Here is an 18,110-nt window from a genome sequence, read left to right as displayed (position 1 = left end):
GAAGTTGTTCCTTTCTGTAAAGGGGACTCAGACCTTGTAACAAACCAGCTTTTGTTGCCAGCCAAAACCTGGAAGCTTGAGTGCTTACAGTACTGGCATTTTCATATAAATTGGCATGTTTTTTATCATTCCTGATTTTTGCTTGAACATGTGGCCTATGTGAGATGGGAATAGAAATCTACTTGTCAAGTTCCATACAAAATCATATATATAACTGATCAGCTCTGCCCTCAGCAGCAGATAAAGAACAGTGAAAGGACACATTTTCATATGTGCTTGCAACACACGATGATATCTGTAGGTGCTAAAACACAAAGTACATTATCACACAATGTACCTTGTGTTCTTCTGCTGCTCTATCTTTAGAATGGTTTAAGAGCTACTGCATGGAGGACCAGAAACATTATGGGCCATCCTTCTGACCTCTTTGTTCTAGAACAGTCATCCTGTAAAGACTTTGCCCAAGTGTGAAAATAATAAAAGTGGGTGCTTACAAAATAGTCCATATCATATCTTATCCTGTTGATAAAAATTAAAATTTTAGTGCACGTATATTTCCACGTGTCTTTGAAATTCTGAATGTGTTTTTTTTCCAAGTGACAGAATGAGAAAAGCTATGAACATCTGCATGCATACGTGCTCTCTCCAAAGCTGAAGGACAAAAAAGATGGGCTGTTGTCATTGCATTATCATGCAATTGCTGTGTAGCTTTCTTTAGCCTTGTAATGCAGGGGGTCAGATAAAATGGCCAGGAAGGTCCCTTTTAATTGGAAAATCCATTAAATAGACAGGAAGGAGCGGGAAATGTATACTATGAAAAATACCAACATTAACCTAATTTCTGCTTCAAGATCATATGCAGGAAAATATTTACCAGAAATACACAGAGCTCAAGGAAAGGGTCAAGCAGCAAAGAGCTGAATAGATACTGTACCATTAATATAAAGGATTTTAGTCAGCATATGACTGAGAATAATACTGTGGATGCTCTGACAACAACATACATGCAAATGGCTTCTAAACAAAATCAATGAAGCAGGAGTTCTGATAGTTTAGCAGCACACTCTGACATGGTGCATGAAAAAGAAAAAAAAAAAGAAGAAAAGAGAAAAAGAAAGAAGAAAAAAGAAAGAAAGAAAGAAAGAAAAAAAACACTAGGGGAAAAAAGTAATAAACTTTTGCTACCTATGGGCAAACTTCATAGCAGTTGAATAAGAAGTTGAATAAGACAAATAGAAGAAAGCATCTGATACTGCCCAGGGGGAAATGTAATGACCCAAGTTATGACCTGCCAAAGACAGAGCCCTACAGAATAAGACAGAAGGAGAAACCTTGGAAGTTATGTGAAACTAAAATAGAGTCTGAATTAAGTGCAAGTCAGCAAACTACTGATGGAACTGAGAGAAAATTTTGATAAAGCACTACTTTTCCCTTTCCCCACTCAAAGATAAATTATTGCCCAGTCTACTCTAATCCAAACGTAACACCTGTAATGAGAAAGGTCTTGTGACTGAACTGTCAGGCTAACATTGTTTATGCTAAAAAAAAAAGTAAGTTTAGGAGTTTCAAAGCAGACATTGAGAGTGGCTCAGCTGTTGCATACACCTACCATTAACACTGAGCCACAAACTTCATAAAGGCTTTAAAACTTTACTCCTAGATGAAACAAATCACTGTTGCAAAAGAATCCATAGCTTGTGAAAAAATTCACTTATTTAAGAACTGCCTTTTTTAAAATTTATTTTTTCTTGTATATCAATATTTGGAAATGCAGGCAGGGAAACTTTCACAAACAGGAAAGGTTTTCCTATGTATAAGAGACCCTTGTACACCTATGGGTACAAGGTAGCAGGCAAACAGTGCAGGAAATATCTGGATTAGAAGAATAGTGATTTTTTAAAAATAATAGAACTCATTTTTCATCGTGTGAGGTAGTTAAGCTAAGCATCAGCATGCACTAATTCTCTACTGCTCTCTCTTTTTCTTTCTGGCAGCCTTTATCTAGTTGACAAGAGAGATTAACTTTATTCATTTGAAAGAAACTGTCTGGCCCATATTTTCTTCACACAGCCTCACATTCTACATCTCCTTTTTGAAACCAGACTAAAAAAGTGAAATGCTCATGGAAATGCTAATAGGAAACATATTGACCCATCCTTCCTCTTACACTTGAACTGCTGAAATATTTATTGATTATGACCTAAATGTCTAATTTAATAAATGTATAATTTAGCATCCTTGAAGTCATATTTTCTAGTAAAAAAAGTTTCTCATGATCTAAAGATTATAATACACTACCTCAGTGTACCACCTTTGCATCACTTCTGTGTCTCCTCATCACAGGCCATCTTATCTTAGATCTCCTCTGTACCTATAAATAATACTTAAAAATGGACCTGATGAACATCAGGATGATTATGGAAAAGGTGAGGAAAGGCATAAAAAAATAGCATTTCTTAGCTCTATATCTGCATCTGATGATGGCAGGAATGACTTACATTTAAGATCAAGAATTAGAAACTTTATCCAAAATACATATGCTTTTAAGTAAGAAAAGAAAAATAGGGTTGAGAATTGACTCTTCATGGTTTTATTTTTTTCTTTATCCTCAGTAATACTCTGGGTATCTTATTATAACATCATCCTTCCCTAACTGTTAGAACAATATAGGTTTTGCTTTCAGATTATTCTTTGGTAATCCATAACTATTTGTTCTTGAAGTGACATTATCTTCTGGCTTAATTTTTCTCTTCTCTGTTATTTATTCTCCTGAGTTTGCTTATAAGAATCAATTATGTCACTTTTCAGCCTTTGTTTTAAGACACTAACCAAGCTGTGCTCTCTTGAACACATATATATTGCCTTCTGTTGCAATGAAGTGCAGTCCAAAGATCTCTGATCTAGAAGAAATACAAATCTGCTTAAATGATTCACTGCAACATCCCATGGAATTACCATTTTAGGTCTAAAATTAATGTAGACTCTCTTGTGCAGTACTACATTCTTAGTAATAATTTACTTCCTTTTGTCTTCTCGCCTTCTTCCTTTCTTCTCTCTCTGCCCTGAGTGCTTGTCTTATATTTCTTTCTCTCTAAAAAATAAAAAAAAATAAAAAAAATTAAAAAAATTAAAAAAAGAATATACATACATGTTCATCTCTCCCTGAAAATAATCAGTGAACTTTGAATATTATCAGTGGATTATCAGAGTGCAACAGAGAAGAGGAATGCTGTACTCTTAAAAGGGATCACCTGACAAATGGTGTGCCCAAAAGGCAGAAGAGAGCTAAGATAGATGATGTGAATAATTTTGCTGTTATTGGGCTGATAACAAAAGAGACTGAATGTGAATCACACCTACCAAGTCAATAAAAGTTTAGAACAGCATTTGCTAAGAACTGGATGGAAGAATGGAAAGCAAGGGGAGATGAAAGAAGTAATTAGATACTGTGAGAAAGCATGATGAAATCAGAGAAATTAAGAACAGAAGAGCTTTTAAGAAGAGTTGCCTAGTTCATTAATAACCAAAGCAACAGTTTCCCTTGGAGCACATATTCTACAGATTCTAAAATCAATTCTAAACAAGGGCCATAAAATGTCCATAGATAGTGGAGAATGGACAATCTGAAACCTCCTCTTTCAGCCTAAACTGTTGCCTAAGTCAAGTACATCAACTGCTCCGGAACCAGCTTGTATTAAAAAACTAAAAACATAAAAATCACAAAATCACATGGTCTTCTCAAAGGGAGATGGAAAACACTGCTGGGCACCACTTTAGGCTCTGACTGGTGGGTCACAAGCAGCATGTAGCTGTAAAATGGTGGGTCAGGCACTCTCAAGCTCTTTTATTTCTCATGCCTACATATCAGAGACTCATACTGTCTCAGCTCACAGCTACAGAGATAATTAAATGCATGTTCCACACTTCTCTGATGATAGATATCCATAATTTTGAATCCCTTCCTATAGTACTTGGGATTGAAAAGATCTCAATGAAAAATGAGTTGAATTAGTATCTTGAAAATTTTCTTGAAGACATTTTAAGTGGGATTCAAGCTACTTGGGTTCATGTCAAGAAAATGAATGCAATATTTCTTAAAACACGGGTAGGTGAAATATGACTGCTTGGAGTATAGGGTTATCTTTTCAGGATGAATAATAGACATTCATAGGGTTATAGGTGAACTATTCAAGAACCTCAATCTAACTGACTTACTCCTATATATAAATTTAATTTTAATGGGAGTTTTTTGGCTAACAAATTACTAAGGAGCACTACATAAAGCCCAAAGGTAATAGCTAGTATTTCCAAGGACATTTTTTTCTTCCTGAAGGGGATTGCACTATATAACATATACATGTAGCAGTTATGAAATATACATAACTAGGAAGGTAGAGATAGAGAATAAAACAGTGAAACAAGTTCATTTGTATTATCTGGAAATCACACCAGTCCCACATTTCTGTACATATCCCCACAAGTGAAAAAACACATCAACAGTCATGCACACTCACAAATCATGTTTCAGAAGTGGTTTTGAAAGCTTTAAAAAGTTCCCTTAGAAGAAAACATGTCCAAATACTCAATATGCTGTGGAAGATTAATAAAAAAAATAAAAATAAAAAAATAAAAAGAAGAAAAAGGAACATGAATGTATGTAAATACTTCTCTGTTGATCTATGGTTTTAGAAAGCCTGGACTGTGTATGAGAAAGCTTAGAAAAAAAATGCTTAAAAAATAAAATCTAAACCCAAACAAACCCAGTATCAGATCAGAAGCACAACATTGCTGGACAGCAGACTCTAAGTCTAAAGGTGAGGAGGATTTAACGGACAAGAAAAAAGAATCAGAATAAGTTTGGGGGTTTGACTGGTTTAATATCTTCACTAATGACTTGGGCAAAAGCTACTGTCTGAAACCTGGGTGGAGAAGTGAATGTGCTGCTCTTCAGTCACCTCCATTGCCAGGAGAGAGGAATGATATGAAGTGAAATGCAAAGTCTAGAAGTTGAGGCAGAGCCACATCGTGCAGAACTGCAGAGAGAGGTTGGCTGCACAGGGAGCAGCCTGGGAGATATGGAAATGTTTCAGCAGCATAACAAAACACGATGGACAGACTTTTCCCCTCCTGTACATACAATTTCATTACTTCCTTTTTGTCACTCAATTTAGAAGTCTGAATACTTTTGAGAAAGCAAATAATTAAAAAAGGAAACTGAAGGGTTAATACACTTGAATATTGCAGAAAGCTCTGCCATGTTTTGAAAGCCACTTGACAACTGAGAGCAGGAGATGTGATGCCCTGTAGTTCAGAGGGTACATTGTTTACCATGAAATGCCGGATTTGCATATGGTAAGTACTTTCTTTTATTAAAAAGCAATGCAAATAGTCACACAAACTCCTCTGTAAATAGCAAAGGAGAACATTTAGCCACAAGTACTGAGGATTTACACCAACTGAAATGGCAGCAGAATCTGGCCTAGACATTGAAAAACACCCAACTTAGGTCTCAGAAATTTCTCTAAGTAATTTTTCATTCCTCTGTCTGGTGGCAGCTTTGCTCCTTTATCATCTTGCACAAAATCAAAAAGAGGTGAGCTCCTCCTGCACATAAAAAAAACGCCTCTTATTTAAAAATAAGATTTCAGACATTTGTGGCTTATGAAACTCCACTGGCAAACAAAACTCACAGAAACCCTTATAACCTATAGGATACACAGTTTATCTTTGCTCTGATTAGATCTTCCATACATTTTAATCTCTTCTCTTTCTTTACACACTTTATAATAACACTCTCTTCAAGCAAACACTCTTTAATCTTATAATTTGAAAACTAATTCCATTTCAGCTGTCTTTTTTGGCAAGTGACCTTTTCTTCTTTTGCTACAGGTAAAAAAAAATAAAATCCTGTCTTTCTGATTTTTATCCTTGCTCAGCATTCTGGATCTCAACACTGTTCATCTACTGAGGTTTTTGTCAGCAATAGTATTTCTCACTCCGAATTTCTCATTGAACAAACCTTAGAAAATGTTCCTTCATGAAAGGCATTTGATTAATTTGTCTAAATGCATTTCTTTTGTATACCAGGTTGATTATTTCAAAATGTCAGGGTCTGGGCACAGATTTGAGAGCTATCCTGGCAAACACTATCAAAGGGTAGAGACATGACAGCAAGGTGGACCAATGACTGGCCTGCCATCTGTCATGGATGGATTAAAACAGTCTTTCTGTACTGATATCTAAGAGAAACTAATTCTAGTCCAAATACATGGATTGGCTCATGCAGGAGGATATTTACTCAGAGGAAAGTTTTTTTCCGATGGTTAAATGTCAGCTGTCACCTCACAACCACAAATTCCTCATCCCTATTACAGGAAACCTTCCATGTACTATATTCTAACTACCATATCTAATTAACTGATGCAATCAATTCATTGCAAATTACCTGTGTACATCTTGAGTGGACTAAATATAAAACAGTTAAGAGCTGTAAACCACTGGTTTAATTTTATTGCTTTTTTACCCAGTAAAATGACCATCAGTCGTACAAAACCTGAAGGATTTTCTTACACAGAAGTTAACAAAAAGACGATTTTTCTGTCAGTTAAAGCAATATGAATCCAATTTAACTGCACTGGTCTCATATACATCTGCTCCAGACTGAAACTTTTACTGCTATATAAAGAAAATCTCAGTCAGAACCCTATTCTTTTATGAGTCTTTTAGACAGAAGCTTGAGGTGTGATGAATAATCTCTTTGGAGTGACATCTCTCTCCCTTAAACACACCAAAAATCCAAACACTTCCTTGACATTAAATGAGACCAATGCTATTTGGTATCTCTATTAGCATCCTGGATGATGAGACAGAAGGCACCCTCAACAAGTTTACAGATGACATCAAAATGGGGGAGTGGTTAACATGGTGAAGGCTGCCAGTTAGAATGACCTGGACCATCTGGAGAAATGGCCTCACAAGAAATTCATAAGCTGTGTCCTTTTTGGGTGCCTCATTACAAAAAAGTTATTACCATACTGAAGCAAGTTCAGTGGAGGCCACTAAGCTGGCCAAGAGATTGGAACACATTGCATCCCAGAAGAGGCTGAGGTGCATCTGTTCATCCTGGAGAAGCAAAGGTTCACAAGGGAGCTTAGTACTGTGTACAGCTACCCAGTTGGAGCAGGAAGAAAGGAACAGAGAGACTCTTCTGAGAGATGGGCAGCAATAAGATGAAAGGCAGCAGAGGAAAGTGAAAACGCGTGAAATTCTGATTAGATATATGGAAAAAAAAATACCATGCAGGTGGTCAAATAATGACACAGGATGCCCAGAGAGGCTGAGAACTCTACATCCTTGGTGGTGCTTGAGAATCAACTTGTTCAAGACTTTCACATCCTGTTGGGAGTTCTGTGCAGAAGGTTGGACTAGCTGACCTCAAGAGGTTGCTTCCAACCTAAATTATTCTGTGATGTAATAACTGATATTTGCATGGCTAAAGTTAGCTGACATAAATCCCACTTGAACAATTCTTCACAGAAATAAGACTGTGGATGAGACAATTCTGGACATGCTCTAGTGGCATGTTGATTTTTTTTCATGGCTGACAGTGATCTTAGAATTCTTTTCCAATCATGACAGTTGTGTCTCTGTGTCAATTTCCCAAAAATGGAATGAAGGAGTTTAAAACCTTAAATATCCTAAATAAAACTTGATTTTGCAACACAAGGCTATTAAAGAAAGAAATATGATCATGTCATTTTTTAGGTTGCTAATGAACTCCTCCTTCCACAGAAGATCAGAGAACTTACATAGAACTACTATACATTATAATACTGGACAACAATAAACAGAATGGTACATCTTTCCTTTCCTTTAGTTCTTTGAAGCTGAGTTTACTAGTAAATATACCTGTCAGAAAAAATTACTTAAAATACCTAGGACTGGTAATGAGTCTATCTCTCACTTTTGTACCTTGGCTGTAATGTGAATTCATAGGTTTAGGATTCATAGGCTTAGGATCATAGGTTTTAGATCTCTGTTCTGTGCAACATAACTGGCTGACTCTGCAATTTAGACTTTTACTGCCACATTTTCCATTTTGGAAACAATTATAAATATATCTTTATTTGAATGGGCTTTACAAACTCATTGTCTGATACAAGGTTGAACAGGGTAATAAAAAAAATACCAGCAGAAGAATATTCTTCAATATTGGACTGAAAACTAGAGGGGAAAACAGTGATTACATCTGTGGGTTGATAACTTAAAAAAAAAAGATTGGTGAAAAGATCATTCCATCACAGGATGACATCTCTTCCTTATCCCACTTTGCCAGCCAGCAGAGCTAACAAGATCTGAGGAGGCTGAACTCTGCAAACAAGTAATTCCAAATTTATATTGTCAGCTGCTGCCCATGCTATAAATAACTTAATTTGCCCTCTACACAAGCCTACAACTAAATTATTCTCACCACACTTCAGAAAAGACGAATTTTCAATAGTGGCTACATTATTTGCAGTTTCTGAACAGCATTTAAAGGCCCAGGAACTTTTTTCAGTCCATTTGCTAAATAATTTAGCTAGCTACTGAATGTCAGGGAAAATGTTTTGACTGAGATAGCTTCTTCATTTACTATAACAGCAGAAAGGGGAGCAAGATTTGGCCTGTGGCAAAGTTAAGGGTCTCAGAAAACCCTCCAGCACCAAAATGTCTCTACAGCCATCCAGGAGAGAATGCCTCAGCAGTAAGTCAGTGGTCAGTGGCTGCACATGTAGGTGACATTGTGCCTTAGGAAACCAACATATTTTTACTGCGCCTTTTCCTTCCTTCTCTCTTTCCTCCCTGCTTGTGCCTTGTCTCATTTGTACCGTAGCTACAGTAGTAATCCCAACATCAGTGGGGATGGTTCCTTGGCTTTGAGTCAAGCTGACATGGTCTGGCTGTGCCTATTTAATACCCATAGGCATCTGGGTGGCTTTGTCCATAGGTCCTGTTGGGAAGGGTCCCTAACTACTGCTGCCTTACTATCTCTGCTGGAGAATACTTAACAAAACAGTACCAGGGACCATTTAAACAAATAGCAGCCTAGAATATATTATAATGTTTCTCTTTTTGTATTATATTATTATAATGTTTTCTCATTTAAACTTAGATTAAAACTTTATGCTATATGTTGATTAAAAATCCTCTGTATCTCTTCTACATGCTTACCTGACAAACACTTCAGCTAAAACTAACTCGTGGTGACTTTACATTAGCAGTCCTGGCAGCCTCACAGACCCAATCTTTGAACAGCCTGGTCTGATCTCACTGCTGACCCTGCTTTGAGCAGTAGGTTCACTGGACACCTCTCAAGTCCCCCTGCAACATGATATTTAGATGTATCAGAAGTGTAAGAAGAGGAGCTGTCATGCTGTTATTTCATCATTTATCAGTCATTTTGTCAGTCCACTAAATGGCTCATCCCTCTTCATTCTGGCCAGTGGCTATACCAGTAAATACATATTTACTATATTTTTACACGTATGGAAGGCGGAAATGAACTCGTTAACAGAAGAGGATAGAACACCCTGTTATTTCTTGTCACAAGAGGAGATTTTTCATAATAGAGTTAGAAAGTTTCAGTAAATATTAAGTGGACAAGGTGCTGAGAGCACTAGAAGTTAATTATTTCCCATTTGAGGGCTGCTTGTTATAATTTACATGCTACATTTAACGACTGCAATGATGTATATTTACATAATGGTATTCAATAGTATATGCTTAGCTGACAAAAAGATAAATGCCTGATCATGTTTCTACATTAAAAACACTTTCAAGCAAGAATGATGATTAAGCCATTAAAAAAAAAAAAAATCTGTTTTCTTTGAGATAGCTTTGATGATAAATACTTTCTTCCTGACCTAAGAACCTTCAGAGGGGAAAGAAAAGAGCTGGCCACACTGATCATTTTAGATGATCCACAGCAATAGGGCAATAAAAGTATTATGATCAGCATGACCCACACTGAAAGAAGGAGTCATATTCTAGCCATCTCTGACCCTTTCATTCAGGCCTGTAACAATGCAGGAGGAATTATTAGATTTCAGAAAGCTTCAACATTTCTTATTGATTGCAAAGGCAGGTTCCTCTTCTTACTGACCACATTCACTTTGTGTGCTGTAAACTTCCCTGTTTGTGCTTTCTCTGTATGCGAATTCATACAGGCTGCCCAGCTCATTGTTCTGATCAAAGTGGCTCAGGAAAAATCTGTGCCCACAGATACAGAAGTAATGAGGTAGCAAGCACATATTCCGGTGTAGTTTAACTATCTTTCAGATATAACCTTAAGAACCCTTCACAAGGACATTTTATGCTTCCTCACCTGTGCTTTTTTTAAATGAAGTTTCCACTTTGCAAGCCTCACTTTGCAGGATTCTTATTTTTTGAGTCTTTTTAAGCAATTGTCAGATAATTATGTGGAGTGGAATTAATCCAAAAGTTACATGTCTTTTCTAGGCTAGTCATCTAAGGCATCTCTCCTGACACTGGTGAGAGACCGTCACCTTCAAAAGGTGATTTTCATACCATCCAAAAATAATTTTATACAAAACCATTAAAGGCATGAAATTAATTCTAAAAGTAATGTTGAATTTTGAGCCTGGATAAAATTTCTACTGAATTCGTATCATATCTATACCCTACATGAACTTCATCTATTGCTTCATGTGTTAATTATTCCCATCTGTATTAAATATTCTGTATAACACTTCTGAAAATGTTTAGGATAGGCCAATAACTAACACTAAGAGCTTATCATGGTTCTTAAATGTCCTTTAGGGGATTTTTCATTGGAAAATGTTGATTAATTGAAACTGATCTTTTGGTCCAGGATGGAATTTCTGGTGAAACATACAAAAAAGACAGCAACACTCCTCAGAATAGCAAGTAGTCTAGTCGTAATATTAATTGAGTATGGAACTTTTTTTTATTTAGAATGGGAACTTTATCCAGTCTCTGCCATTTTGGGTAACTTACCTATTCCATTGGGATACAAGTTGATTTCATGGCCTAATGAATCTCTAATTAATGATAGATATTTGGATAGTTCCAGCGAATAGCACTGAGAGCAGTCAATAGCTTACTGCTGGTGTTGCTTATCTTTGTCTCCAGCATTTCTATGAAGTTCCTGCGGTACCAAACCTGTCTGGGGACTCTTCATTTTTTCTCACGTTTTTTATTCCCCAAAGTAACCAAACAAAAGTTCACACAAAGCAGACATAGGCATACAAATCTGTTTTCTCCCTCAAAGGAAGAGGGATACATTTAAACCTTAAAAAAATTAGAATTTAAAATAATTTCTAGACATCCCAAACTTTTATTTTAAACAGAGAAGATGTATAAAAGATGATGTGGTCGGTTTGAAGTGCAAGCCTAATGAACAAGCTTGGTTTAAAAGCAAGCCATGATTTATAAGCATCATATAATTCTTTAACAGAAAAATGATGGACGATTAGAGGTATTCTCATAGGAGCTGGTGAGTGGAAAGACAGACACATTTATTATTTGAAAGGGTGACAGAGGATGGGAAAAAAAAAAAAAAGAGCGTTAGATAGCAAGAGAATGAAGTTACTTGAAAGATGTTGATGAAGCATAGGGATGAAGGAACATTCAGGCAGCAGAGATGCTGTTTACAGTACAACCCTTGGGTTGTCCTGCATTTGCCTGGGAGGCTGGTGACTGAGTTTTGTCAAATTGTCCTATCCTGCATATTTTCTGATTTCTAAAATCATGTGAGGTTCTGTGTAAATATAAGAAAAAGCCTTTTCACTGTGAGAGTGACAGAACACTGGAACAGGCTGTACAGGGAGGTTGTGGAGTCTCCTTCTCTGGAAACATCCAAAACCCACTTGGACATGTTCCTGTGTGATCTGCAGTAGGGGGGCCTGCTTTGGCGGGGGGGGTTGGACTCAATCTTTAGAGGTCCCTTCCTACCCATAACATTCTGTGATTCTGTGATCTCTGCTTTTGGCACCAACATCGCAGTTATCTCCAAGTCAGTCACTCAACCAAGGTTCCTTTTCTGAAGAAAAATAACTGCTGTCTGATTGCAATTCACCTGGTCTATTTTCATCATGAATCACACATTAGAGAATGAGAGACGGGCTAGCTTGGAAGCTGTCATCACTCTTAGAATGCAGCTTTTTTTGTTTTAACTTCATTTTTCACTTTGAACTTCATTTTTCTAAACTCCATTACCTAACATCTGCATCACAGGAAGCCACACAGAGATATACCCTTCCAATCAACTCTTCCTTGATAGATGTATATTTAAAACCTTTATGGTTTAAGCTGTTTTAACACAATGCATATGAGTAAAAGTATAATTTCTACATGCAGCTGTCAAACTGATGAAGCCTGATGTATTTTGGTAAGAGTAGACTTCACCTCTCCAACCCAGTATTGGAATAGTAATTGGATATAAGAATAAAGTTATTTGAGAATACCTGTGGGAGAAAACCATGCAGTCCTCCTATCCAAGACAGTGTCCTTTCATCGTCTGGGACTTCTGAGATACACAAAATAAACTCTGTAGACTGACAACTTGACACCTATCCCTAAAATTTGCCTGAAAGATTCCACCACTTCTATTCTAGAATATTTCACAGAGGTGCACTTTTTTAGAATATATCAAATACAGGATATGAACTTCTGAAATAATTCGATACCACTGAAGAGGAGCTGAAAATATGAAGTTCTTTGAAGAAGAAGAAAATATGAGAGTGGGAGCAGGAAAGAGAAACATCTGTATTTAGGTCTGGTTTCTAATCTTTGTAAAGTAATTTAAACTCTGTTATGTGCTTAAAAGTAGGTAAGAAAATTTAGCCAGTTACTTCAAGTAGCTGCCATGAAGGTTATTTAGTGAAGAGTCTTCATCATGTTTCATGGGGAAGAACTCTGCAGTCAACATTATTTAGCTTTCACAAAGAAGCGTGGAGAAGTTAGTTGGTAGAACTTTCAATCCACTCAGGAGCAGAAGGGATATAATCTGTTGCTATATTTTTTAGATAGCTTCAATGGCTGTATGATAAAATATTTTTGCTTGATTCATTTATACTTAAAATAAAATTGATCTGAGATCTTGAACTGCTATCTCTTGCTAAAATACTTATTATATTGTGTAAAATGTTACCAAAAATGAAGTGGAAATGGAAAGAGATACCAATGGGAAAAAAGAAGTCATTCTACATATAAACATAGCTTTAAACCCAACAGAAATACTATATAAAAAATACAATTGGAAAAAAAAAGGATAATGTAGAGAAAATAATTTTGGCATATGTGGAAGTCTAGATTAATGTATTTTCACACATTCTCTCATGTATTTTTACGGTTAGTTGGCTATTTGGTTACACTTTTCAGAGTTTATTCATCAAGTGAACTAGCTGAACCAATACTAAAGCAACTGAAGACTCCAGTCAGTCCAAGTATGTCATATAAGTTGTTATTTCATACAGGCAAAGTAAACCAGGGGAACACACAAAGAGGAAAAGGTGTATTCCCATCCAGCAGCCTGGGTGAGTGTGGCCATGGAAAATTTGTATCCTGGTCCTCTCAAACACATCATTTTCATCATAGAAAGCCCTCATTTTTAATAAATGTTTATGTAGGTAGTAAAGTAACATTTTCTAAGTATGGAATAAGCTTTTTAAACAATGGACTGAGGCATTGGTAAATTTGTTTTTAATTTTATACAGACACATTTTCTATATTGTAATTCTATGTCTCAATGCTCAGGGCTTTGAGGAATAAAATAATTTCCTGTAATGTGCTAGATACAATCTTCCATTCTTTATGGGCTTGTGAAGCAAGCATTCATAGCAACGCCAACTTCCCTTTAGGGATTATTTATATTTAGTGTGAAAAGTCATTAAAATTCTCAGTCACTGGATTTTACAATAAGCCAACACATCCTAATGATTAGTACCACTTCACATTTCTATTCCTTCTCTTTATCAAAGCTGTGAAAAACACAGCATTATCCTAAAGACTGACATACAGATATACAGGAAATATTAATAAAGCAGTTGAATAAACCACTTTCTTTATCACACCACAAAGATATATTCAAGTCTAGGCATTAAAATGAGCTTCCTCCCAATTACTTATTGCAGAAAATAACTGATTATTAATTAAAGCCTTGTTTGCTCTGGAGATTTTCTGCACCAATTGCCACCGTAAGTGGCTAAATAACAGAATCATTGCAGCAAGTGTAGACAGGCAAGGCTGATATTTGCATTAGAAGTGTTTACCCCTTTTTTCCCAGTCTGAAAAGATCCAGCAGTGCAAACAGCTGTTTCATTTGATTACACTAAGGATTTCAGGAGAGCAACTACACTGATAGTCCCAAAAAAAAAAACCCCTGAAATCACACCCTCTTGGGTTTGTGGCTTTGGTTTTGCTTCCTCACATATAGAAATATTATAGTTCAAAAATTAAACAGGTGCATGAAAAATGGCAGGTGTTCTCTCAGATGAACCCTTTTGCCTTGCCATGCATCTGCTGTCTGAACTCTCAAACTCCCTTGCTGTTTGGCTTCTCAAGCATCTGTCATTTGACTTCCCAACCTTGCCATTAGATGCCTTCGGTGTTAAATTTTTTTTCCAGGATAGATGGATCTCAAATGTTACATCTGCCCACACCAGAGACTGGGAGGCAGCGAAATTGCAAGATATCCTTTTCTTAATTTCTGTGAGTGATGCATCCCTATAATGTTATGCCTTGATGCTGCTTAGATCTCAGATATTTTGGCTGCTAGCTGGCAAATCAGACCACACATGCAAAAGACTGGTATGTAAGAACAATTCTTACTCTTCAAAACACTTAGCCCATTGTACTGTAAATATGTGAGTTTTCATGCTCCCTTTGTTTTTTATGAGGTTTTGATTGATTTTGGCTGAATGCCAGCCAAAATTTTAACACCTTAGCGGTGTCTAAGAATGTACTTATGCAGCTACATAAAAAGGTCTCAGAAGTACCAGTGAAAAGACAGAGATTTTTCTGAATTTTGCAGAAAGTGAAGAACTTCAGTAGTTTTGTAAACATTCCTTTTTTACTTAGGGAATTACAGAATCTAATCTGTGTACAGGCTAAGTGACAGCTAATGGGAAGGCCAATTTCCTGCAAATAGCTTCCATGCTCTTCTCTGCTATATGGCCAATTGTAATTGCTATTGTTTCAGCAGTGGTATAAAGGGTCCAAAGTGTCTGAGCTCTTGATGCATGCACCTAGTAAGAAATTCTCTTCACCTAAAATTTAGACACAGAAATAAGGTAGTGTCCTGTGCATAAAGTTGTCCAGGCACCACCCAATGGAGTTTCACAGTTCAGAGATGAGGAGGCACAGGAATGTAGTGAATGGTACATTTGCTCTGCATAGTGTTTGCTATTCCTTGGCAAAGATGCTGTGACTGGGCTGTGACTCCCTGCATAAACCAGGCATGAGTTTCACTGGATCCATTTTTATGAAAGGCTCTGACCATTCAATACTTCTGTCTGTGATTTGAAAATCAATTAAAAAAAATTGTTGCTAGTAAAGCATATAGCTGATAAAAATGGGTTAGTGTGTTTAATAGCTGTAAGGGCTTGGAAATTAGTGATTTAGATAATTTATTAATGTGACCTATTCAAACAAAATAGTGTCTAAATCAATGGAAGTACCTTGAGTGGTATAATAATGTATATAAAACACCCATATAAACAAGAAGAAACACACACACACCAGTATTGCTTAAAATTGAAAAGCTAATGCCTCAGGATTGAATAAACCAGTCATCTTCCATTCAGCTAGGTAGGAGAAGCTAAAATAAAAAGTCGTGGAAAATAATTATGCTTTGGGGAAAAGAAAAAACTCCTTGACTGTGTTTAAACCATCTCTTAATATTCCTATGAACTGTTCTTTCAGGCTGTTGTTCAAAACTTGCAGGCACAATCTTCAGAATATTCAAGAGATGCCTAGCAGAAGAATGCACACTGAAAATAAGGGGGGGGGAGAGAAGAGAAGGGAGAGAAAAAAAAGAAAAAAAGAATAGATTCTGTTTGTAGCCATTCCCCAGGCTGCTAGTTTAATGTAGTATAAACATAGATCTTGAGTATGGGCTACACAATGAAAAAATTTTGGGTGTGCTGGATAAGACTACATCAATGATAGAAGGCATCATGAAGTATTCTCAAAAAATAAGCCATCGCTTGGTAGGTGTAGCAGTCTGATCCTAAGACTGTAGCAAGATTTGATTGCTATCAGTGTGAAAAAAATATTTAACTTTCTATACTTCGAGGAAGTTAGAAAGACAAAAATGCAACTGTGACATTTGAGGAAATGAAAAGTCAACATATAACAATGTAAATCACACATAGCAAATACAGCTATAATAAACATACCTTTATCCACCTCAGATACAATGACAAATACTTCCAAAATTCAAATTATATTTTATAGCCTAAGTAAATATTAAAAGGCCACCGAATCTGCTAGCATAAATCCCCATGACCTTGCAAGTTTTCACCATGTGCATTAAATAAAATGAGAATTTTTTGCTGTACTGAGAGCACAGAGAGGTAAAATGAGATAGTTATACCAGCTGCTTTCAGAAGTGCTGTATTTCTGGAAGACCTGTGGAACTGAAGGTTTGTCTATCGACAGGTCTCATATTATTTTACTGCTAAAGTTAAAGAAATCTTTGTAAATTACTTGCACAGTGATGGCACCTGCAGTTACTAAATCATCAGCTACTGCAGACACCACCTCAAAGAGCTTAGAATTTGAGATAACACATTCCACTAAGAGAACAATTTATAATGGGACAGGTCTTGTCACCATTGTAGAATACATCACTCACTTCAACTGGCTAAATTGGGTTTGCAGGCCACACTGGAGAAAACACTTAGCATGTAAGGTCAGGTTGGACAGGTTGGCTTTGAGAAACATGATCCACTCGAAGATGTCCCTGCACATCACTGGAGTGCTAGACTAGATGACCTTTAAAAGTCCATTCCAACCCAATCTATTCTGTAATTCTGTGCTACCTTTCACAGTGAGGGCCGATGTGCTTGCATTTACCTTCTGTGCAGCTCAGGGTAACCCTTTCACAGGTGGTGCCATCAGGGGTAAGCATGCACTCAGGTCACCCCACAAAACCAGCTGAAGGTCTTAGCAGTTCAAATCCCAGTTTTTCCCCATCTTTTTTGTGCCCATACCATCAGATTGCTTCCTTTACTGTTAATAATCTCAGCCTGTCCCTATTAATAATGCCTGCACGAGTCTTGCAGAACTGCAGCAGTAATCAGTGTTTCAAGCTGTAACCCTGTCTGCACCCCATACAGAGACTTAAAATTCCTTTTTCTCTGATAATTTGAAGCTTTATGTTTAATATTTATTGCAATGCATCGTCTCAGGAGATGACAGCGGATGCATGATAAATATGTTATCTCCCCCCTAAACAAACAGACATCCATCTGCCTATCCAAAAGATGGTGCTTGCCAGCTGTGCATGTATAAAGAGTAAATGTAAAAACAGCTGTTCAGTCAGTTCATCCCATATAGTGAGGTTGTCACTGTAATCACTTTGGCTGGGAAAATTTCCAGTCATCACATTGCTGCTCCTCATGAATCACACCTGTCAGGAAAGTCAGCATCTTTTTATATTGGTTATTTTTAGGATGAATGCTATGAGTATATTTAGGGCAATTATGTTCAGGACTTGAGAGAAATCAATAGATAACACAAAAAACATATGTCTGGCTCTGCACTGAAGCAGCAGACTTGATGTTTGAATAAAAGTAGAGAGCTATCCTTCCAATGTACTCCAGAAGAACAAGCCCTGACAGTAAAGCTTCATAAAGTTTCCTGAATTTTTTAAAAATATGACAGGTTACATCAGTCCTGAGAAAAGTACTGGCAGAGACTGGCCAGGGTTCTAGAAAATATTGCTAGGATGAGAAAACTGAACAAGTGGTATTGTTAAGGAAAAAGGAAGAAATTACTGAAGTCATGAGGACAAATTCTAAATGGGTTTAAATCTGTTACAAAATAAAAAGCAGTAATTTTATTTTGTTTCAATTAAGTGAATTGAC

Source organism: Calypte anna, chromosome 3 (genome assembly GCF_003957555.1).
Source record: "Calypte anna isolate BGI_N300 chromosome 3, bCalAnn1_v1.p, whole genome shotgun sequence".
Lineage (NCBI taxonomy): Eukaryota > Metazoa > Chordata > Aves > Apodiformes > Trochilidae > Calypte > Calypte anna.
This window is presented reverse-complemented; position numbering follows the sequence as displayed.